This window comes from Parasteatoda tepidariorum, chromosome 8 (assembly GCF_982258835.1).
Source record: "Parasteatoda tepidariorum strain Cologne lab strain chromosome 8, Ptep-v5.0, whole genome shotgun sequence".
NCBI lineage: Eukaryota > Metazoa > Arthropoda > Arachnida > Araneae > Theridiidae > Parasteatoda > Parasteatoda tepidariorum.
The window spans coordinates 12616607-12642203 of NC_141762.1; the positions used below are offsets into that span (position 1 = coordinate 12616607).

A 25597-nucleotide genomic window follows, 5' to 3' on the forward strand; every position below is an offset into this window, starting at 1 on the left:
GTGTTAGGCGGATGTGATAACCACTACACCATAGGTACGACACTCTGGAAACTTTTATTTATTAAAATATTGAATTGCTGCAGTTCCACTCTAGAAAGAAAGGATGCTCGAAAAGGGAAGGGATTTCGCAGAGGTATATTAAATGGAAATTAATATTACAAATTCCTTGGCAACAATAAAAAGCGAATGTACCTACCAGGTTTCGAATCTGGGACCTTCCGCGTGTTAGGCGGATGTGATAACCACTACACCATAGGTACGACACTCTTGAAACTTTTATTTATTAAAATATTGAATTGCTGCAGTTCCACTCTAGAAAGAAAGGATGCTCGAAAAGGGAAGGGATTTCGCAGAGGTATATTAAATGGAAATTAATATTACAAATTCCTTGGCAACAATAAAAAACGAACGTACCTACCAGGTTTCGAATCTGGGACCTTCCGCGTGTTAGGCGGATGTGATAACCACTACACCATAGGTACGACACTCTGGAAACTTTTATTTATTAAAATATTGAATTGCTGCAGTTCCACTCTAGAAAGAAAGGATGCTCGAAAAGGGAAGGGATTTCGCAGAGGTATATTAAATGGAAATTAATATTACAAATTCCTTGGCAACAATAAAAAGCGAATGTACCTACCAGGTTTCGAATCTGGGACCTTCCGCGTGTTAGGCGGATGTGATAACCACTACACCATAGGTACGACACTCTTGAAACTTTTATTTATTAAAATATTGAATTGCTGCAGTTCCACTCTAGAAAGAAAGGATGCTCGAAAAGGGAAGGGATTTCGCAGAGGTATATTAAATGGAAATTAATATTACAAATTCCTTGGCAACAATAAAAAACGAACGTACCTACCAGGTTTCGAATCTGGGACCTTCCGCGTGTTAGGCGGATGTGATAACCACTACACCATAGGTACGACACTCTGGAAACTTTTATTTATTAAAATATTGAATTGCTGCAGTTCCACTCTAGAAAGAAAGGATGCTCGAAAAGGGAAGGGATTTCGCAGAGGTATATTAAATGGAAATTAATATTACAAATTCCTTGGCAACAATAAAAAACGAACGTACCTACCAGGTTTCGAATCTGGGACCTTCCGCGTGTTAGGCGGATGTGATAACCACTACACCATAGGTACGACACTCTTGAAACTTTTATTTATTAAAATATTGAATTGCTGCAGTTCCACTCTAGAAAGAAAGGATGCTCGAAAAGGGAAGGGATTTCGCAGAGGTATATTAAATGGAAATTAATATTACAAATTCCTTGGCAACAATAAAAAACGAACGTACCTACCAGGTTTCGAATCTGGGACCTTCCGCGTGTTAGGCGGATGTGATAACCACTACACCATAGGTACGACACTCTGGAAACTTTTATTTATTAAAATATTGAATTGCTGCAGTTCCACTCTAGAAAGAAAGGATGCTCGAAAAGGGAAGGGATTTCGCAGAGGTATATTAAATGGAAATTAATATTACAAATTCCTTGGCAACAATAAAAAGCGAATGTACCTACCAGGTTTCGAACCTCGGACCTTCCGCGTGTTAGGCGGATGTGATAACCACTACACCATAGGTACGACACTCTGGAAACTTTTATTTATTAAAATATTGAATTGCTGCAGTTCCACTCTAGAAAGAAAGGATGCTCGAAAAGGGAAGGGATTTCGCAGAGGTATATTAAATGGAAATTAATATTACAAATTCCTTGGCAACAATAAAAAGCGAATGTACCTACCAGGTTTCGAATCTGGGACCTTCCGCGTGTTAGGCGGATGTGATAACCACTACACCATAGGTACGACACTCTGGAAACTTTTATTTATTAAAATATTGAATTGCTGCAGTTCCACTCTAGAAAGAAAGGATGCTCGAAAAGGGAAGGAATTTCGCAGAGGTATATTAAATGGAAAATAATATTACAAATTCCTTGGCAACAATAAAAAACGAACGTACCTACCAGGTTTCGAATCTGGGACCTTCCGCGTGTTAGGCGGATGTGATAACCACTACACCATAGGTACGACACTCTGGAAACTTTTATTTATTAAAATATTGAATTGCTGCAGTTCCACTCTAGAAAGAAAGGATGCTCGAAAAGGGAAGGGATTTCGCAGAGGTATATTAAATGGAAATTAATATTACAAATTCCTTGGCAACAATAAAAAGCGAATGTACCTACCAGGTTTCGAACCTCGGACCTTCCGCGTGTTAGGCGGATGTGATAACCACTACACCATAGGTACGACACTCTGGAAACTTTTATTTATTAAAATATTGAATTGCTGCAGTTCCACTCTAGAAAGAAAGGATGCTCGAAAAGGGAAGGGATTTCGCAGAGGTATATTAAATGGAAATTAATATTACAAATTCCTTGGCAACAATAAAAAACGAACGTACCTACCAGGTTTCGAATCTGGGACCTTCCGCGTGTTAGGCGGATGTGATAACCACTACACCATAGGTACGACACTCTGGAAACTTTTATTTATTAAAATATTGAATTGCTGCAGTTCCACTCTAGAAAGAAAGGATGCTCGAAAAGGGAAGGGATTTCGCAGAGGTATATTAAATGGAAATTAATATTACAAATTCCTTGGCAACAATAAAAAGCGAATGTACCTACCAGGTTTCGAATCTGGGACCTTCCGCGTGTTAGGCGGATGTGATAACCACTACACCATAGGTACGACACTCTTGAAACTTTTATTTATTAAAATATTGAATTGCTGCAGTTCCACTCTAGAAAGAAAGGATGCTCGAAAAGGGAAGGGATTTCGCAGAGGTATATTAAATGGAAATTAATATTACAAATTCCTTGGCAACAATAAAAAGCGAACGTACCTACCAGGTTTCGAATCTGGGACCTTCCGCGTGTTAGGCGGATGTGATAACCACTACACCATAGGTACGACACTCTTGAAACTTTTATTTATTAAAATATTGAATTGCTGCAGTTCCACTCTAGAAAGAAAGGATGCTCGAAAAGGGAAGGGATTTCGCAGAGGTATATTAAATGGAAATTAATATTACAAATTCCTTGGCAACAATAAAAAGCGAATGTACCTACCAGGTTTCGAATCTGGGACCTTCCGCGTGTTAGGCGGATGTGATAACCACTACACCATAGGTACGACACTCTTGAAACTTTTATTTATTAAAATATTGAATTGCTGCAGTTCCACTCTAGAAAGAAAGGATGCTCGAAAAGGGAAGGGATTTCGCAGAGGTATATTAAATGGAAATTAATATTACAAATTCCTTGGCAACAATAAAAAGCGAACGTACCTACCAGGTTTCGAACCTCGGACCTTCCGCGTGTTAGGCGGATGTGATAACCACTACACCATAGGTACGACACTCTGGAAACTTTTATTTATTAAAATATTGAATTGCTGCAGTTCCACTCTAGAAAGAAAGGATGCTCGAAAAGGGAAGGGATTTCGCAGAGGTATATTAAATGGAAATTAATATTACAAATTCCTTGGCAACAATAAAAAGCGAACGTACCTACCAGGTTTCGAATCTGGAACCTTCCGCGTGTTAGGCGGATGTGATAACCACTACACCATAGGTACGACACTCTTGAAACTTTTATTTATTAAAATATTGAATTGCTGCAGTTCCACTCTAGAAAGAAAGGATGCTCGAAAAGGGAAGGGATTTCGCAGAGGTATATTAAATGGAAATTAATATTACAAATTCCTTGGCAACAATAAAAAGCGAACGTACCTACCAGGTTTCGAATCTGGGACCTTCCGCGTGTTAGGCGGATGTGATAACCACTACACCATAGGTACGACACTCTTGAAACTTTTATTTATTAAAATATTGAATTGCTGCAGTTCCACTCTAGAAAGAAAGGATGCTCGAAAAGGGAAGGGATTTCGCAGAGGTATATTAAATGGAAATTAATATTACAAATTCCTTGGCAACAATAAAAAACGAACGTACCTACCAGGTTTCGAATCTGGGACCTTCCGCGTGTTAGGCGGATGTGATAACCACTACACCATAGGTACGACACTCTGGAAACTTTTATTTATTAAAATATTGAATTGCTGCAGTTCCACTCTAGAAAGAAAGGATGCTCGAAAAGGGAAGGGATTTCGCAGAGGTATATTAAATGGAAATTAATATTACAAATTCCTTGGCAACAATAAAAAGCGAATGTACCTACCAGGTTTCGAATCTGGGACCTTCCGCGTGTTAGGCGGATGTGATAACCACTACACCATAGGTACGACACTCTTGAAACTTTTATTTATTAAAATATTGAATTGCTGCAGTTCCACTCTAGAAAGAAAGGATGCTCGAAAAGGGAAGGGATTTCGCAGAGGTATATTAAATGGAAATTAATATTACAAATTCCTTGGCAACAATAAAAAACGAACGTACCTACCAGGTTTCGAATCTGGGACCTTCCGCGTGTTAGGCGGATGTGATAACCACTACACCATAGGTACGACACTCTGGAAACTTTTATTTATTAAAATATTGAATTGCTGCAGTTCCACTCTAGAAAGAAAGGATGCTCGAAAAGGGAAGGGATTTCGCAGAGGTATATTAAATGGAAATTAATATTACAAATTCCTTGGCAACAATAAAAAGCGAATGTACCTACCAGGTTTCGAATCTGGGACCTTCCGCGTGTTAGGCGGATGTGATAACCACTACACCATAGGTACGACACTCTTGAAACTTTTATTTATTAAAATATTGAATTGCTGCAGTTCCACTCTAGAAAGAAAGGATGCTCGAAAAGGGAAGGGATTTCGCAGAGGTATATTAAATGGAAATTAATATTACAAATTCCTTGGCAACAATAAAAAGCGAATGTACCTACCAGGTTTCGAACCTCGGACCTTCCGCGTGTTAGGCGGATGTGATAACCACTACACCATAGGTACGACACTCTGGAAACTTTTATTTATTAAAATATTGAATTGCTGCAGTTCCACTCTAGAAAGAAAGGATGCTCGAAAAGGGAAGGGATTTCGCAGAGGTATATTAAATGGAAATTAATATTACAAATTCCTTGGCAACAATAAAAAACGAACGTACCTACCAGGTTTCGAATCTGGGACCTTCCGCGTGTTAGGCGGATGTGATAACCACTACACCATAGGTACGACACTCTGGAAACTTTTATTTATTAAAATATTGAATTGCTGCAGTTCCACTCTAGAAAGAAAGGATGCTCGAAAAGGGAAGGGATTTCGCAGAGGTATATTAAATGGAAATTAATATTACAAATTCCTTGGCAACAATAAAAAGCGTATGTACCTACCAGGTTTCGAATCTGGGACCTTCCGCGTGTTAGGCGGATGTGATAACCACTACACCATAGGTACGACACTCTTGAAACTTTTATTTATTAAAATATTGAATTGCTGCAGTTCCACTCTAGAAAGAAAGGATGCTCGAAAAGGGAAGGGATTTCGCAGAGGTATATTAAATGGAAATTAATATTACAAATTCCTTGGCAACAATAAAAAGCGAATGTACCTACCAGGTTTCGAATCTGGGACCTTCCGCGTGTTAGGCGGATGTGATAACCACTACACCATAGGTACGACACTCTTGAAACTTTTATTTATTAAAATATTGAATTGCTGCAGTTCCACTCTAGAAAGAAAGGATGCTCGAAAAGGGAAGGGATTTCGCAGAGGTATATTAAATGGAAATTAATATTACAAATTCCTTGGCAACAATAAAAAGCGAATGTACCTACCAGGTTTCGAACCTCGGACCTTCCGCGTGTTAGGCGGATGTGATAACCACTACACCATAGGTACGACACTCTGGAAACTTTTATTTATTAAAATATTGAATTGCTGCAGTTCCACTCTAGAAAGAAAGGATGCTCGAAAAGGGAAGGGATTTCGCAGAGGTATATTAAATGGAAATTAATATTACAAATTCCTTGGCAACAATAAAAAGCGAATGTACCTACCAGGTTTCGAATCTGGGACCTTCCGCGTGTTAGGCGGATGTGATAACCACTACACCATAGGTACGACACTCTTGAAACTTTTATTTATTAAAATATTGAATTGCTGCAGTTCCACTCTAGAAAGAAAGGATGCTCGAAAAGGGAAGGGATTTCGCAGAGGTATATTAAATGGAAATTAATATTACAAATTCCTTGGCAACAATAAAAGCGAATGTACCTACCAGGTTTCGAATCTGGGACCTTCCGCGTGTTAGGCGGATGTGATAACCACTACACCATAGGTACGACACTCTTGAAACTTTTATTTATTAAAATATTGAATTGCTGCAGTTCCACTCTAGAAAGAAAGGATGCTCGAAAAGGGAAGGGATTTCGCAGAGGTATATTAAATGGAAATTAATATTACAAATTCCTTGGCAACAATAAAAAGCGAATGTACCTACCAGGTTTCGAACCTCGGACCTTCCGCGTGTTAGGCGGATGTGATAACCACTACACCATAGGTACGACACTCTGGAAACTTTTATTTATTAAAATATTGAATTGCTGCAGTTCCACTCTAGAAAGAAAGGATGCTCGAAAAGGGAAGGGATTTCGCAGAGGTATATTAAATGGAAATTAATATTACAAATTCCTTGGCAACAATAAAAACCGAACGTACCTACCAGGTTTCGAACCTGGGACCTTCCGCGTGTTAGGCGGATGTGATAACCACTACACCATAGGTACGACACTCTGGAAACTTTTATTTATTAAAATATTGAATTGCTGCAGTTCCACTCTAGAAAGAAAGGATGCTCGAAAAGGGAAGGGATTTCGCAGAGGTATATTAAATGGAAATTAATATTACAAATTCCTTGGCAACAATAAAAAGCGAATGTACCTACCAGGTTTCGAATCTGGGACCTTCCGCGTGTTAGGCGGATGTGATAACCACTACACCATAGGTACGACACTCTTGAAACTTTTATTTATTAAAATATTGAATTGCTGCAGTTCCACTCTAGAAAGAAAGGATGCTCGAAAAGGGAAGGGATTTCGCAGAGGTATATTAAATGGAAATTAATATTACAAATTCCTTGGCAACAATAAAAAGCGAATGTACCTACCAGGTTTCGAACCTCGGACCTTCCGCGTGTTAGGCGGATGTGATAACCACTACACCATAGGTACGACACTCTTGAAACTTTTATTTATTAAAATATTGAATTGCTGCAGTTCCACTCTAGAAAGAAAGGATGCTCGAAAAGGGAAGGGATTTCGCAGAGGTATATTAAATGGAAATTAATATTACAAATTCCTTGGCAACAATAAAAAGCGAATGTACCTACCAGGTTTCGAACCTCGGACCTTCCGCGTGTTAGGCGGATGTGATAACCACTACACCATAGGTACGACACTCTGGAAACTCTTTATGTATTAAAATATTGAATTGCTGCAGTTCCACTCTAGAAAGAAAGGATGCTCGAAAAGGGAAGGGATTTCGCAGAGGTATATTAAATGGAAATTAATATTACAAATTCCTCTGCAACAATAAAAAACGAATGTACCTACCAGGTTTCGAACCTCGGACCTTCCGCGTGTTAGGCGGATGTGATAACCACTACACCATAGGTACGACACTCTGGAAACTCTTTATGTATTAAAATATTGAATTGCTGCAGTTCCACTCTAGAAAGAAAGGATGCTCGAAAAGGGAAGGGATTTCGCAGAGGTATATTAAATGGAAATTAATATTACAAATTCCTTGGCAACAATAAAAAACGAATGTACCTACCAGGTTTCGAATCTGGGACCTTCCGCGTGTTAGGCGGATGTGATAACCACTACACCATAGGTACGACACTCTTGAAACTTTTATTTATTAAAATATTGAATTGCTGCAGTTCCACTCTAGAAAGAAAGGATGCTCGAAAAGGGAAGGGATTTCGCAGAGGTATATTAAATGGAAATTAATATTACAAATTCCTTGGCAACAATAAAAAGCGAATGTACCTACCAGGTTTCGAATCTGGGACCTTCCGCGAGTTAGGCGGATGTGATAACCACTACACCATAGGTACGACACTCTGGAAACTCTTTATGTATTAAAATATTGAATTGCTGCAGTTCCACTCTAGAAAGAAAGGATGCTCGAAAAGGGAAGGGAATTCGCAGAGGTATATTAAATGGAAATTAATATTACAAATTCCTCGGCAACAATAAAAAACGAATGTACCTACCAGGTTTCGAATCTGGGACCTTCCGCGTGTTAGGCGGTTGTGATAACCACTACACCATAGGTACGACACTCTGGAAACTCTTTATTTATTAAAATATTGAATTGCTGCAGTTCCACTCTGGAAAGAAAGGATGCTCGAAAAGGGAAGGGATTTCGCAGAGGTATATTAAATGGAAATTAATATTACAAATTCCTCGGCAACAATAAAAAACGAACGTACCTACCAGGTTTCGAATCTGGAACCTTCCGCGTGTTAGGCGGTTGTGATAACCACTACACCATAGGTACGACACTCTGGAAACTCTTTATGTATTAAAATATTGAATTGCTGCAGTTCCACTCTAGAAAGAAAGGATGCTCGAAAAGGGAAGGGATTTCGCAGAGGTATATTAAATGGAAATTAATATTACAAATTCCTTGGCAACAATAAAAAACGAATGTACCTACCAGGTTTCGAATCTGGGACCTTCCGCGTGTTAGGCGGTTGTGATAACCACTACACCATAGGTACGACACTCTGGAAACTCTTTATGTATTAAAATATTGAATTGCTGCAGTTCCACTCTAGAAAGAAAGGATGCTCGAAAAGGGAAGGGAATTCGCAGAGGTATATTAAATGGAAATTAATATTACAAATTCCTTGGCAACAATAAAAAACGAATGTACCTACCAGGTTTCGAATCTGGGACCTTCCGCGAGTTAGGCGGATGTGATAACCACTACACCATAGGTACGACACTCTGGAAACTCTTTATGTATTAAAATATTGAATTGCTGCAGTTCCACTCTAGAAAGAAAGGATGCTCGAAAAGGGAAGGGAATTCGCAGAGGTATATTAAATGGAAATTAATATTACAAATTCCTCGGCAACAATAAAAAACGAATGTACCTACCAGGTTTCGAATCTGGGACCTTCCGCGTGTTAGGCGGTTGTGATAACCACTACACCATAGGTACGACACTCTTGAAACTTTTATTTATTAAAATATTGAATTGCTGCAGTTCCACTCTAGAAAGAAAGGATGCTCGAAAAGGGAAGGGATTTCGCAGAGGTATATTAAATGGAAATTAATATTACAAATTCCTCGGCAACAATAAAAAGCGAATGTACCTACCAGGTTTCGAACCTGGGACCTTCCGCGTGTTAGGCGGATGTGATAACCACTACACCATAGGTACGACACTCTTGAAACTTTTATTTATTAAAATATTGAATTGCTGCAGTTCCACTCTAGAAAGAAAGGATGCTCGAAAAGGGAAGGGATTTCGCAGAGGTATATTAAATGGAAATTAATATTACAAATTCCTTGGCAACAATAAAAAGCGAATGTACCTACCAGGTTTCGAACCTGGGACCTTCCGCGTGTTAGGCGGATGTGATAACCACTACACCATAGGTACGACACTCTTGAAACTTTTATTTATTAAAATATTGAATTGCTGCAGTTCCACTCTAGAAAGAAAGGATGCTCGAAAAGGGAAGGGATTTCGCAGAGGTATATTAAATGGAAATTAATATTACAAATTCCTTGGCAACAATAAAAAGCGAATGTACCTACCAGGTTTCGAATCTGGGACCTTCCGCGTGTTAGGCGGATGTGATAACCACTACACCATAGGTACGACACTCTGGAAACTTTTATTTATTAAAATATTGAATTGCTGCAGTTCCACTCTAGAAAGAAAGGATGCTCGAAAAGGGAAGGGATTTCGCAGAGGTATATTAAATGGAAATTAATATTACAAATTCCTTGGCAACAATAAAAAACGAATGTACCTACCAGGTTTCGAATCTGGGACCTTCCGCGTGTTAGGCGGATGTGATAACCACTACACCATAGGTACGACACTCTGGAAACTTTTATTTATTAAAATATTGAATTGCTGCAGTTCCACTCTAGAAAGAAAGGATGCTCGAAAAGGGAAGGGATTTCGCAGAGGTATATTAAATGGAAATTAATATTACAAATTCCTTGGCAACAATAAAAAGCGAATGTACCTACCAGGTTTCGAACCTCGGACCTTCCGCGTGTTAGGCGGATGTGATAACCACTACACCATAGGTACGACACTCTGGAAACTTTTATTTATTAAAATATTGAATTGCTGCAGTTCCACTCTAGAAAGAAAGGATGCTCGAAAAGGGAAGGGATTTCGCAGAGGTATATTAAATGGAAATTAATATTACAAATTCCTTGGCAACAATAAAAAGCGAATGTACCTACCAGGTTTCGAATCTGGGACCTTCCGCGTGTTAGGCGGATGTGATAACCACTACACCATAGGTACGACACTCTGGAAACTTTTATTTATTAAAATATTGAATTGCTGCAGTTCCACTCTAGAAAGAAAGGATGCTCGAAAAGGGAAGGGATTTCGCAGAGGTATATTAAATGGAAATTAATATTACAAATTCCTTGGCAACAATAAAAAGCGAATGTACCTACCAGGTTTCGAACCTCGGACCTTCCGCGTGTTAGGCGGATGTGATAACCACTACACCATAGGTACGACACTCTGGAAACTCTTTATGTATTAAAATATTGAATTGCTGCAGTTCCACTCTAGAAAGAAAGGATGCTCGAAAAGGGAAGGGAATTCGCAGAGGTATATTAAATGGAAATTAATATTACAAATTCCTTGGCAACAATAAAAAACGAATGTACCTACCAGGTTTCGAATCTGGGACCTTCCGCGAGTTAGGCGGATGTGATAACCACTACACCATAGGTACGACACTCTGGAAACTCTTTATGTATTAAAATATTGAATTGCTGCAGTTCCACTCTAGAAAGAAAGGATGCTCGAAAAGGGAAGGGAATTCGCAGAGGTATATTAAATGGAAATTAATATTACAAATTCCTCGGCAACAATAAAAAACGAATGTACCTACCAGGTTTCGAATCTGGGACCTTCCGCGTGTTAGGCGGTTGTGATAACCACTACACCATAGGTACGACACTCTGGAAACTCTTTATTTATTAAAATATTGAATTGCTGCAGTTCCACTCTAGAAAGAAAAAAAAAGGATGCTCGAAAAGGGAAAAGATTTTGCAAAGGTATATTAAATGGAAATTTTTTTAAGTATCGCTATAAAATGAATGCATCGCTATAAAATGAATGCACCTACCAAGTTTCGAACCCTGAACCTTCCGAGTCAAAGGTTTATTTGATTATAACACCATATCTTCGACGAGTAGCGGATTGTGCAGTTTTAAAATATATTATAGCATCGATCTCATTTGAGAAAAAAAGGATACTTTATAAATAGTAAATTATATTTTTTAATGAACAAATGTTCGATGATCTGGCAACATTTGACTTTTCATTTCCCTTTCAGAAAAACGTGAAAATTGGAAAGAAAGGAAGAAAATTTGTGAAAAATTTAAAAGGTGTTATTTAATTAAATTATTACAAGTAGTGACAGATAATTTTTGAATTTATGTAACGTTCCTCTCAAAAATTCAAAGCAATACTATTTTTTTTGGTGTTTTGTCAAGAATTTAAATATACAAATTTGTCTATTTTTAGCACAATTCACACAATTCTCAAATTCTGATTATGTGATTGTTTTGTGTTTCACATTTTTCGAGATCGCTGCCGAGTATAGTTAATATCCAACATCAGTTAAAATTAATTTTAAAAAAAATATAAAATCATTTTTTTTTCTTTCTTTGTCTTATTGCTTTCATTGGTAGAGTTTTGTTAGAAAAAGGCTTTGTTGAAGTTTATGCTTCATTTCTATTTGTTTTTAAAACTTAAAATTTTTGCAATAAATATCAAAGGCCAGATATTTTTTACTTATTTTGAGTTTGAACTTTGACTTCATCATGTTTTCTTTCACTAAACGATCTATCAATTGTTCGAAATAAGATTTTCCTTGTTTCTTTTCTATCTGAAGAGAATCATTATAACATCCATTTCATTTTTTAAAGATTACCAGTGAAAAATAAAAATAAAAGCAATAAATTAAGATTGAAATAGTGCGTCTTCCAAAATCTCCACACAAAAAACCCAAAAACTTGGTTTTTCCACAATATCCCATCTAAATAAACTATTCAATCTTCTTCTCCATTTACTTTACGAATGTAAACTTTTTCTACGGGAGACAGCAGGAATCTTGTGAGAGAGAAAAAATATATCACTGTGTTACTTTTCTGACGTCACGTGTAGCTGTCATCTTACGAGCTAATCAGCTTGCGCGAGCGACGTAACGATTATGACGTTGTAAACATGTGCAAAAAGGTAGGCGGGGTTCGCTTGCGTCATCTGGAAATCGCTGTAGTGGATTTCGCTGTACTTCCCCGCTGAGGATGACGTTTTTTGAATGGCTATTTATAGTTACATTTTCGTATCTTTTTCATGAAGTGATGTTAAGATCACGTGGTTGCGTCAAGGTTTGAAACTGATGAAAAGCATTTCCAGAAAATACTGCTTCTGTAGACAATGTAAAAAAAAAAATATCTCTTTCAAGGTCAGAATAAGATCCGAGAAAGAAAAAAAAAGATGGGAATTTTCAAGACGTGACATTTTTTTTGCACTAGTTCCGTTAAAAACTGCTCAACTTATTGAAATTAATGAAACAAATAAAATAATATAAAGTAAAAAAATGTCTTAAAATTATAAAATATAAGTAGTTTAATGGGACATTTTCAATGCTAAGTAAGATTAATGTTTTTGGCAATGTTGAACCCCCTTCCGCGTATGTCAGTAAAAAAAAGAAATGAGAAAAAAAAAAAAAAAAATGCAAATTGCAAACATCATTCTATAGTTACTTATTAAAGTTCTCAGTTCCCTCTTGTTTTTTGCTTTGACTTTGACCTTTATAGTAATCTAGCTTTAAAAACAAATTCAAATAAAAACATGTATTAATTCATTTAAAAAAAGATTTTAGTTAAATATTCTTAAAAAATTATTTTGTGCTTGGTCTCTGCTTCAGTTAAAATTCTTAAACTTTGTATCTTCTTAAAGATATTTTTCCCCAACTTTTCTTAAACCCAATTAAAATTGTACTTCAGATTTCTCGCACCTTATTTGAAAGTCATCACGCTTATCAACTGTGTTTAATAGTAAGCAGTGCGCTGCCATGGCGACCGCTGCTGTTTCATAATTTTTTTAGAATTCTTTTCATTTCACCAGCAGTCATTCTTAATGTATTTGCATAATAATAATTTTAAGTATTTTTATCTTCTTTTGATTATTAACTTATAATTACTGTCTTGACGATGATTTTAATATAAATATGAATACTGAAGAAGGAAGGGGACGTCTTGAAACGCGTATATAGCCACGATTTGAAAACCAATCAGACGACAATCATCAATTGAGACAGTTTTTGTAACTTATGATTTGAAAGGTGTCGTGGCGTTTATCGGAGTTTTTTTTATAAATGTTTATTTTAAAGTTATAAAACCAAGATAAAACCATGTTATTACGATAATAACACGGAATTAACGACTGATTTTTCCATAAACCTTTTCAAAAATATTTTATTTAAAAAAGTCAGAAAAAAAAAGCATTAGAGTCATCCTTGGAAATTCCATTCTATATGAAAACTATATAATCGTTAAAGGCAAAATTTGAACGAAATTTCTGGAATAAATCTTATGAAATAGAATTTTGAAAATGTGACTTTTATGAAATTTCATAACTCAGAAACTTTTCCAGCCAGTTTCGTTTGAATATTTTATTTAAAATTACTTTGTTGAAACGCTGTAAAAAATTTTATAGCTGGAAAATTCAATATTTTTCGGTTATTATTAAATAAAAATTTTAAAAAAATACTAAAAATTATGTTTTACTTGAAATTAATTATATTTGGATAAATGAATTAATTGTGTCCAAGAATTTTTCGTCTCGCTTTAAACTTATCAAAATATGGACTAAATACGCAGAAAGTAAAAACCAACAGTAAGGTACCCAAACATTCGAAATCCTGCCGAAAATATTAAGACGATGCTTAGCAGATAACGGTTACACCCCCCACATTTTAATGGCTAAAAATTCAAGTTGGTGGATTAAACGTTATGCTTACTCAGAGAAAATATGTTTTTGTCTCTATTTCTGTAACTTAATTAATAGTTAGCGCTAATTAAATAGTATAATTGAGGTCACTCTTTAGAATCATTAAGATTCGCACTTGTTTGTAAAAATCTGATCATTAAAACATAAGTTATTTAAGCTGACATCTTTTCTATTCGGCAGGCCATGGACTGTTTAAAAATACCTAATCTGAATACTAAGTAGTCTATAAACAACTACTACAACGTAAGAGCCAGTAAATTCAGGACACTTTAACCCAGAGGTCGCCAAAGTGGTCTATATAGACCCCCAGAGGTCTATTTAGCATAAGCGGGAGTCGATCTGAGCCAGAGGGTCGAATGGGAGTCGATCCGAACCGGAAGGGTCGATTGGTCGAAGGATTATCAGCATTTTTCAGGTATGTGACAATTAGAAATAAAAGAAGAAGACTTGGAAATATATACAGGTAATCTTCAAAAATTGAGCGACGATTTTAAACTGCTTTTTGTTGATTTTAATTGTTGAAAACATTGACATCCCTGATTGGATTATTGTGCCATTTTCTGCTCAAATTGAAAACGTGGACATCAACCTGCAAGATGAGCTTGCTGAATTATTATGGGGATTTGAAGCAAAGACGCTTTTTAAAAATTTAACAATAAGCAAATTTTGGACAAATATAAATATCATGCAAAAATATGTAAGACTTTACGAAATAGCTCAGCCATTTATGATAGCATTTCCAAGTTCCTATATGGTTGAAGCCGGTATCAGTCACGTAAATTCAATCTTAACTAAGAACAGAAGTAAATTAAATGTGGAGTTTCGAGGGGATTAAAATTGACCAATTTTGAACCCAATGTAACGAACCTTGCAGGAAAAAAAAGCACCAGGCACACCCATGTCATTGATTAAGAAGCAATAAATCCGTAGTTACTTTACTTATTATTTCTACTTACTTATAATTACTTATTATTTCATAAATATTAAGGTATTTATATTTCAACATTAATATATTTTTCATAAAACTATTGTTACACTATGTACTATTACTTTAATAAATGTTCAAAGTCATAAAATAAATGTACAAACGCAGTATCTAATAGAGTTTTATTTTAATTAACAGAAAATTACTTTTATGGGGGGGTCGATGGAGATTTCGAAAAATTATGTAGGGGTCGACGATCAAAAAAGTTTGGCAACCCCTGCTTTAACCGGATTCCCAATTAACAATGTTTTCAGAAGAAAATAAGTGATAATACAATTTTTGATAATTTTATTTGTGATAAGTCTAGTAGTTTCATCCTTTCGTACATGATACCATATCGCGTTGCAGAAGTAATCGATAAATATATCTTAGTCTAGACAGGTTACAAATCCCCCCCCCCTTTTAAATTATAAAAGTGTGTCTATGTTTGTGTCAATAAGACGTATAAAATCTGAAGTTACGGTTAGTGAAAAAGAATGAGTACCTTAGCGACAGGAGTTTTTATGACGACGTTATCGTGAATGGCCGAAATCAAAAGAATGTCGACTTTCACCGATAAATGTCAACAATCACATAGTCGCTTTGGTGAATATCCGAAATATTTGTTATATCCGATTTGATATTAATTTATTCGTTGTTATTATTACAGTCAAACCCCGCTGTTGTGAACCTTCAAGGGATCGAAATTTCGGTTTACTATAACCGGGAGTTCACTATATCCGTTACGCAGGCAATTTAACTAATGGTTCCCAAACTCCTCCCTTTTATTACATTATATTCATATAAATGACTGAAAAATATTACGTAGTAACAAAAAATACGTTATTTTTCATCACTCTTCGTCTTGCGTACAAATAAAAATTAGTAATCTTTAGCTGATGAGCAATCCTCAACATCAGATATGGAAACACTTCCCGACTCTCAGATAATTTTTCCTGAATTTCTGTTATTCCGCTTTTTAAACCTGTCTAACCTGCAGCACATAAAAGTAGTTTCTATAGATGGTTTTAAAAATCGGTATATGTATTTATTTTGAAGTAGAAATTTCAAAATTATTACAAAGAAAATGGGGGGGGGGGGAATCAGTCGAAGACAGAAAAAAGTTCATTATATCCAACTTCCTCACTTTTTTGGTTCACTATATCCACTAAAAATAACATCATACGTGTATAGCAAGGCACGGGACCGAGAATTTCTTTCACTATATCCGGGAGTTCACTATAAGCCGAGTTCACTATAGCGGGGTTCGACTGTATATTAATTCGATCTTTTAATATCTGCTGAGGACAGAGTAGGATAAACACCAGTGTTTGGAGTACCAGTTAAATGCATTCTGGGCACATGACATTAAAAAAAAAACATTGATGTAGGGCATACCGGTCAAATGAATGCCAGGCAGTCGCACTTAATTAAATCTGGTATATATTTGGACATTTACCAAAGCGACTTGTGATTGTCAACATTCACCGGTGGAAGTCAACAACCACCTATTTCGGTCACTTCACAGTAACAATTATAAAACTTATTTTTTAAAGTTTGCACCGAAGTGTCGTTGTTGATTCGAATTACAATTCTAAAAGAATGGATATAAAATATAGTTTTAGTCAATTAAATATTATTTAGACTATATAACAAAATTATATTAAACCTTTAGGGCCATTTTTTTTCTGGTGATGTTAAGTTAAAATATTCGTTTATCTTATTACCTAAAATTAATTTAATTTTTAAGATCATTTTTTAGTGGGAAGGTGGATTTTACTTTCTGAAACGGATTAGCCATAAATTTTAACCTTTGTCTTTAGAAATAATGTTAAATAATGTTACTACAAATAAACTCATAATTAGATCAAAAGTTATTCAGGGAGTTTCGTTTATATTTTGCTAACTTTACACATGAATTTAAACTTATAATGGAAAACCAGTGAAAATTACATTAAAAAAAAAAAAAATAAAAAAAAAAACAATTTGGGATGGAGATTATATGACTAACATAAATGAACTACGCGATATTTAAAAAAAATTTATTAAATTTTTTACGAAATCAAAATGAATGATTTAACTCATATCACTTCCAGTTACTCAACATATTATCAATCCGTAATTTTTATTTTTTATTTTTGCAAACTATGTCTACATCTTTTCAAAAACCGCGATCTACTTCTTAAGAATAAGGACAGCACGAACTCACTTCGTAGACCAAACTTAACTTATTTCATACCACAAGTTTAATAGGGACATTGTTCGTCAAAGTTTTCAGTATTTATCACTTAATAAATACTTTAATTTACTCTCTTCTGAAATTCAAAACGCAAATAGCTTAAATAATTTTAAAATTCTCATAATTTTTTTTAAAATTTTTTCTCTACTTAATGTTAAAGATATTTAATCGTAGTAATTCCATACACCATTTATTTTTTTGTCATAGCTATGTATTTTAGATTTTATGACTGATTTAATTTGCTTTAAACCAAACACTCCAGCTCGCCACCCTTCTAACTTCGAATTGTACTTTCATTTTCTTATATCTTTTGTCTGTCCCTATGATTTTATTTTTATTTTACTTCCTACGCATAAACTCATTTCTGAGATCAGTGACTTAAGAGACTCGAAAGTGTTTCTCAATCAATAAATTTCTCCTGAGTTTGAATCGTATTTTTATTTTATAGGTAGGTACTTTATTTAAACAAACTGAAATCTGAAATTGACAATAGAATCAATATGGTCAACAAATGTTTTCTTGGACTAAAAAGTCAACTAAGATCGAATTTTATTAGCCGAAAAACAAAACTAAAATTATATAAGACACTCATTCTGCCTGTCTTGCTGTACGGAAACGAAACCTGGACTTTAAACCTTGACGTCCAACTCCCGATAGAAACGTTTGAAAGAAAGATACTTAGAACTATCTTTGGTGCCATACCAGAGGGGGGATGTTGGGGAACACGGTACAACTTTGAACTTTATGGGCTCTATAAACATCCTCAAATTATGCAGATAATCCGAAGCAACCGACTAAGATGGCTCGGCCATATATGGAGAGGCTCTGAAGATAGCCCTGTAAAAATTGCCACCTTCAAGAACCCTCAGGGGTCCCGCTCTAGAGGTAGACCACCTACTCGATGGCTCAACGACACCGAAAACGACCTCAAAGTCCTAAAACTTAAGAACTGGAGGGGAGTTGCCATGGACAGAGGGAACTGGAGAAGGCGTGCTGTTGAGGCAGCCAAGGCCTGCAAAGGGCTGTTGCGCTCCTGAAGAAGAAGAAGGTACTTTATTTACGTCACACTAGAGCTGTACAATGAATTATTTTATTTTAATTAATAACTGTCGTTGAACAGCCAACTCAATTTTGAGTTTACGGCTACCAATATTCAACTCTGTAGCCGCGTAAATTTGAACCCAATCCAGAAGACAAGCGCACTCCCGAATCAAGCATTGGGAGAAATTTGCCTTCGTGGATGACTTTTTGATGGAATTAACCGGTATTTGCGTTACACGGAGAGGAAAACCACGAAAACCTCCGACGGTTAACCTAACGGCAGGGGGACTCTAACTCGTGATCTGTCTACTACTGATTTCCCGGTTGGTGCAAGCCGACTCGATGGATCGACTCGAATTCCGCACCCGGTTGGTGCAAGCCGGGTGCGGAATTTGAGTCGAACAGCCATCGATGGAATTCGAGCCCGGGTCTCCTCATTGGGAGGTGAGCTCTCGATCACAATGAGCTATTGGCTATAGTATAATAAACATTCCTGAGGATGAATCGAAGACCTTCTATTACAATTTTGATCCTCTGCAGCTCCTGCGCTTTGGTAGTCCGATGACCTCTGCACGAAGTCGAGCACTTTACTGTAGAATTTAGTGAGGATCGTTTCCGTCCACTCTCGGTGCCTATATTGACAGATCAAAGTGGTCACACACCCGCTTACTGACTTGACCTTGGTATTTTACTGGAAACTTTGTCATTACGATTAGTCCATAGCGAATTATTTTTATTTTGTATTGAATTAATAAATGTGTTTCATTCATAATTTAAAATATAAGAGTTTGTTCGCAAAGGGAACTGTACTGTCTTACAGTAGAAAAGTTAACGTAAGCGACAAAAAATTCAAAATTGAGACTTTTATTTATTCGGCGTTTTTGAGTTACAAGCTTCATTTTATAATATTTTATTTTATTTTTTTGAAAATCAGTTATTTTTATCAGTTATCTGAAATTGTATTATGTTCAAAGCGACCAAATTGCTGACCGAAATATCCTAAGTGGTAGATGGATCATGGGTTAGAGTTCCCTTGCCGCCAGGCTAACAGTGGGAGGTTTTAGTGACTTTCCTCTTTGTGTAACGCAAATGCGGGTAAATTCCATCGAAAAGTTATTCACGAAGGCAAATTTCTCCCAATACTTGATCCAGGAGAGCGCTTGTCTTTGTCGCTATAGTAAAAGTTATCGAATCGGCTTATTCCAGTATCGCCAACGAGAAGTTTTTAAATATTTAGTGTAACATCATACATCTTTTTACTGATTATTTAAAATTGCTTTAAAAAAAATGTTCAAAAAATATGTATATTTTAATTTATGCAATTTTATTTTCTTTCCAATGCAATAAAAAAAGCTTTTACTTTGGATAAACCAGACTGTAGTTGATAAGCATTAAAAAAGAATAAGAAGAAATTAACTACAAGTAAAGATTTGTTTCAGTCGAAACAAAGGTTAAATAATTTAATTATCATAACATAAAAGTAAACAATCGATTGAAAATAAGTTGATGCATCTCACAGAAGAAAAACATCATAAACATGACAAAGAAATTTTTTGTAACGATCATCAATTTCAAATTTCATTACAAACGACAACTCAAAAGTCAATTGTTGTGATTGCAAAAATATGCAATGTTTATCGCCTCAGTAATTTCAGCTGCTGCTCACGTTTCCCTGAATAGCTCAGGTGACAACTTCAGCACTGCCCTCTATCGGCAAACCTCATAAAGAAAGAAAACAATATGTTATTCCATAATAATAAATAAAGGAACAGCCTTTGTCATTTATTACCTCACCCGTGCAAATTTTATTTTGGTGTTTTGCCTTAAGCATGATTTTACATCATTAAAGCGATAGAAAATTATCGTGCATATTTAATTTAGTTTTTATCTAAAGAAAAAAAAAAAAGAATTGACAGCATAATTCAGAGTTGTGTAATTTTAATGAATTCAGATTTCTTAAAGCTTTCAATTTTCTACTTCCGTACTTTTTTTTTCCTTCTTTCAATTATAGGAAATTTTTATTTATTTATTTTGAATCATCGGATCAGTGGATGGTGAATATTAATGTCTTTAACTTGTCTTTCATCCAAATCGGATAAACAATTACGAATTTTATTTCTGTAGATTAACTAAACTTAGTGAATATTTCATCAATGTATAGCTTCTTGCCACGAATTTGAGTTTGAAGTTTTGACTATCTAAAACGGGATTAACGAAACAATTTTTTTAAACATTTATTTCTGAAATTATATTTTATAATGATGATTAATAATCGTAATATATCTGGAGAACTAAAACGTTGCTTTAATTTAAATATTCGATGGTAATTTATATTTTTATAAAGAAACATTTTATTATGAGTTAAATCAGCAAGTTTTGCAATTTCTGCATGCACGATGGCAACACACAGTGGGAAGGATATAAAAATAAATAAATAAATGAATAAATAAATAAGCAATTAAAAATAAATAAATACAAATAAATAAATAAAAAGGGAACTTTGAATAATTTTTAATCCCCGATAATCGGATTTTCACGTAGTGGGACTCAATCTTAAGGACTCGAGAGCCTAACCTTTAATTTACAAAATTAATTAATACGGGCAACATTTTAAGTAACGAAACAGGATGAATCGAAATTTTGACCCTCAAAATATAGTCCCAATCACAATAAGAGTCACAAATTAATATTTAATTTAAAAAGAAAAAACCTTATCGTCAAGCTCTTGTGAATTACTACTGAGGAAACGGCACTGAAAACATAAAAACCTTTTTGATTGCCGGAAAAAAGCAGAGAAAAGTTGAAAGAATAAGAGACACCATGTTTTAACAGGCAATCATTTTGGTTTGGATGTTTTTCATCCTAGTGATTCGATACTCTTTCTGGTTCTTTCTAATTTAAATATTTAACTGTGTTTACACTTCTTAGTTCACTTCAAGGATTTTAAGAATGCATATTAAGAGCAGTGATTAAGAAAACATTCTTGCTCTCATTTAAGCATTTTTGATGTATTTATCGTGTTTACCTCCAGTCTTCTTAAAATTTTAATTTATCCCGCATCAGAATTCCAGAAATAATAAAATTTATATAAGTTTTCATTACAGTTAATGTTTGCGAATCAAACCTATTAATAGCCTTGAACCTTTCCAACCAATTACTCTTGATAAAAGAAAATGGCCGCCTTTCATTAGTGAAACCTTTGATCGTAAGAAACATAGCATTTTTATTTTTGTTATCTACTGATTGTGAAAACACATCTGTTTATTTGCGATGTATAAACAGAACATTTGTTTGTTTGTTTGTGGTATTTGTTAAAAGATAGCAATAATGCTTGAGTTAGAAAAAAAGAAGATTATCTTAATAGTTAAGAGTTTTCTAAATGATAAAGAATTTTTATTACTGTTTTCTAAAAAAAAAATGATAGAGTTCATAAGACTTGTTACACATGCTATGTTTTACCCAATGCTCTATCTTAACCTGTCATAAACGATTCTTTTGTACTAGTTTACGGAATTTCAGTTCATCTTTCTCTAAAACAAACTTTTTAAATCGACTCCTACAGCATAATTCTTCTATTTTAAGCAGTTAGGAAGAGTGGCGAGGCTGACGATTACTATATACACTATCTGCACTCCTGTATAAATTGTTGAAGTAAAATGCTCACATAACGAAAGCATACACGAGGTCTTGGTATCAATGACACAAATATCGAAAACATTTATCAGATCTAGATATCAATAACACAAATATTGAAAGCATTTATTAGATCTAGGTATCAATGACACAAATATCGAGTACATCCAACAAGTCTAAATATATAAATGATACAAATTCATAGAAAATTTAATAGATAAAGATACAAGACATTAGAGAGCATTTCACTGATATCCGAAACACAATCATAAACATTTCAATTATCCAGAAATCAAACACACAATCCTCGAGTACATTTCATGGATCTAGAATTAAACACACAATTATCAGGAACATTTCACAGATTTAGAAATCAATCACACAATTATCGAGAACATTTCACAAATCTAGAAATTAAACATACAAATATCAAGAATAATTCTCACGTCTAGAAATTAAACATACAGTTATCAGGAACATTTACTTGATATATAAATCAAACACAAAATTATCAACAACATTAAACAGTTACAGAATTTATGGCCACAATTATCAAGAACATTTAATAGATTCAGATGTCAAAGGCACAGAAAATATTCTTCAGTATAAAACACAGCAGCCAAATAATCTTCATGTAAATATAGGATGTTAGAAAAAAAAAGTTTTTCAAATGCAATATATTGTATTAACATTGAATTGCACTGCATCAGTTGTGTCATTTAGACTGGAACTCATTGATGCGTGGCGGTATTGTCCAGTAGGAAGGTCAAGCTCTAATTAGATGTCATCTGTTGGGTCAGTTGGCAGAAATTTGGCGACCGTTTTGTAAAAGGCCAAACAACTTTCCTTCCATTCAAACCCGTTTAATAGAACAGTGAGGATCATTTTCTTTTTTTTTATTTCTAACGGGCACCTTTTATTTTACGGATAATGAGTTCCGATCCTGATCATTTAACCTACAATAAATTTTTAAGATTTATATTTAAACAACGCTTTTGTATTTCAATTAGAAAGTGGTAAGAGTGATTTTTTTAATGTAATCTAAACTTTCAAATGTTTAAAAAAAAATTTTTTTGCTTCATTTTAAAGCAAGCCATAGTTTGAATCAGAAAATAATCTGTAAGTACCGAGATAGTTAAGATAAACAGATAAATATACAACAATCTCTTGGCAAGCATATAAAAACATGTATATTTATTTTCGCATTATTATTCCCCATGTTTCGAAAGACGTTTATAAAATGACAGTGTAAACTCAATTTCTTCTTTAATTTGCACCTGATTTATTTTAAAAGAACTGAGATAGTAAAGATTTACAGTTAAAATACATCAAACTGTAAATGATGAAAAAAAGGCATACATATTCATTTTCCTTAATGCACATATTTTGAAATAAATTTTAAAAAGTTAACAAAAAAAAGTTTTGAAACTAAAAATCTGTATAGGCACCATTTCTATTTGAATTTTCTCTTGATTTACTTAAAAAATTAGCACTTTGTTAAAATTCAGCAATATTGTCTTGTTGTTCGAGCTTTTGCCATGCATGAATACTTTCTCTCGCCGCATTTGCTAGCAAAACTTTTTAGTTTGCTTTAGTTGTCAAGCTTTCCTAAAACTTTTTGCTTTTTTTTAGTTATAATATTAGCTTCAAAAATGTTCACAACTTTAAAAATTGGCAACTAGGTCCTTTAGAACGCACATTTCAATAAATAAAATAGAAGAAAAAGGTTCTACATTATTAATTCACACTTAATGAATAAGGAAATTAAAAACGCTGATTTGGGAAAACGCTATTTAATGTGCATGTGCATGAAATATGGTCAGCATCTTTAAGAAATCCAGCTTTTAATTGTTGGCAAATATTACGCGTCAAAGTTTTCAAGTAAATAAATTAATCAAAATAACAACAATACTAATAAGAATAAAAAACTAACTAAAAACAAAAGTTTTTCTTTCTATAATTACTATATTACTTTAAAATAGTTTTAAAAATACTTTCAATATTGAAATTAGATTACTAGGTTCAAAAGAACAAGAGTTTTGTTCATTTAAGTGAATAACACTAAAGAAAAATATTTCAAATTATTAATCAGTTTCTTAGTAAGTAATCTATTTTAAAATTTCCAAATTTTTAGTTTTTAATTTCACCCATATGCGCGTCAATGAAATATACTCGTCTTAGACACTATTTTGTAATGCTTATAACATTCAGATTTTGTAACTAATTTTAGGAACGCACATTCCAATTAATAAAATTTAAACAAATTTTTTTTATTATTTAGCAACAGGAAGTTCGGGAATAATAATAATAATAATAAAAAAAAAATTTTTGTTTGAGAAAACGACAGTTAAAATTTCCGATGATTCCTTTCTCCCGTGTACAGCAATACAATCTGCACAGGGGAAAAAAATGAAAATAATTATAAATCTATAGTTTGAAAATTAAGTGTTCTTCCTTTAACAGCTTCTTGCAACGCGAAAAAAAAAAAAAAAAAAGAGGAAATAGAAAAATTATTCAGATTTGTGAAATGCAACGTGAAAAAGAAATTGTAACAATTTTTATGCTAGACCAAAGGAAAAGCATTTACATAATCTTGATCCTGAACGAAACAACGGCGTTTCCTATAGGGGCCATCTCAATTAAAATCAGAAAACCGACGCTTCATCAAAATTTTCCGGTCCATAGATTTTAAATTTGTACACAGGCCCCCATCAAAGGTAATCATGGTCAATGGCCCTCAACGATATGCTGTGGACTCCTTTTTTTTTTACAGTAGAAAGTGACCTATAGCTCACTTGCTATTTGGCACATTGACCTTGCTTGGTACGTTGACCCATCCCATCTTGTCTTGTAACTCCTTCAACACGATTATTATTCAGACGATCTTGCTCTCCATCCGATCAGTCGACCCCGAGTATGACTCCTGCACCATTTTTTGCAATTTATATTTTTTAATAATTACCAATCGGAAGAAGGCAGTTTTTTTGGCGCTCTTTAAGCAGAATCAATTCATTCGTCTATAGTAAATGGCAGTTAATTGTTCCGTAGAACGCTGTTATGAGAAATCATTTGTTGAAAGTTAGCAGACGATTTATGACTTTTCACTTCAGTTCTTCTTTTTTAAATATATTTAATTGCGACAATCTTTAACTTTAATCGTTTGAAATTAACCGGTTTTGTTTTAATGAGGAACAATGATTTCGATGTTATTTCTTTAAATATTAAAAGAATTTTTCAAATTCAATAGAGTTTAGATTTTACAAAATGATGACATAGGATTATTTTAGCATCGAAAGATAATTTAATATTTCAAAAAGAAATTGTACTTAGAAGTTAGAAGTGAATCGAATTCTTTAAGGATTAAAGAAGTGACGTTTTGGTAATGATTTTCTAACATGTAATTCAATTATTTTATCTTTTTATAAAATGAGATTAATTGAAACTGTTTTTCAAGTTGAGGGGGCGGTAAATTTTTATATAGACATTGTTATTAAGTGTTAAAATGTC

The 25597-nt window shown here is 34.3% G+C and overlaps 3 non-coding genes across 3 annotated transcripts; all 3 read right to left on the reverse strand.

Moving 5' to 3' along the window:
- Window positions 1-6624: 6624 nt before the first annotated feature.
- Window positions 6625-6697, reverse strand: TRNAV-AAC (transfer RNA valine (anticodon AAC)). The gene has a single exon. It is a non-coding gene; the product is annotated as a tRNA-Val (tRNA).
- A 2598-nt stretch (window positions 6698-9295) lies between these two features.
- Window positions 9296-9368, reverse strand: TRNAV-AAC (transfer RNA valine (anticodon AAC)). Its single transcript has one exon. It is a non-coding gene; the product is annotated as a tRNA-Val (tRNA).
- Window positions 9369-9517: 149 nt separating this feature from the next.
- On the reverse strand, window positions 9518-9590 carry TRNAV-AAC (transfer RNA valine (anticodon AAC)). The gene has a single exon. It is a non-coding gene; the product is annotated as a tRNA-Val (tRNA).
- Between the last annotated feature and the right edge of the window lie 16007 nt (window positions 9591-25597).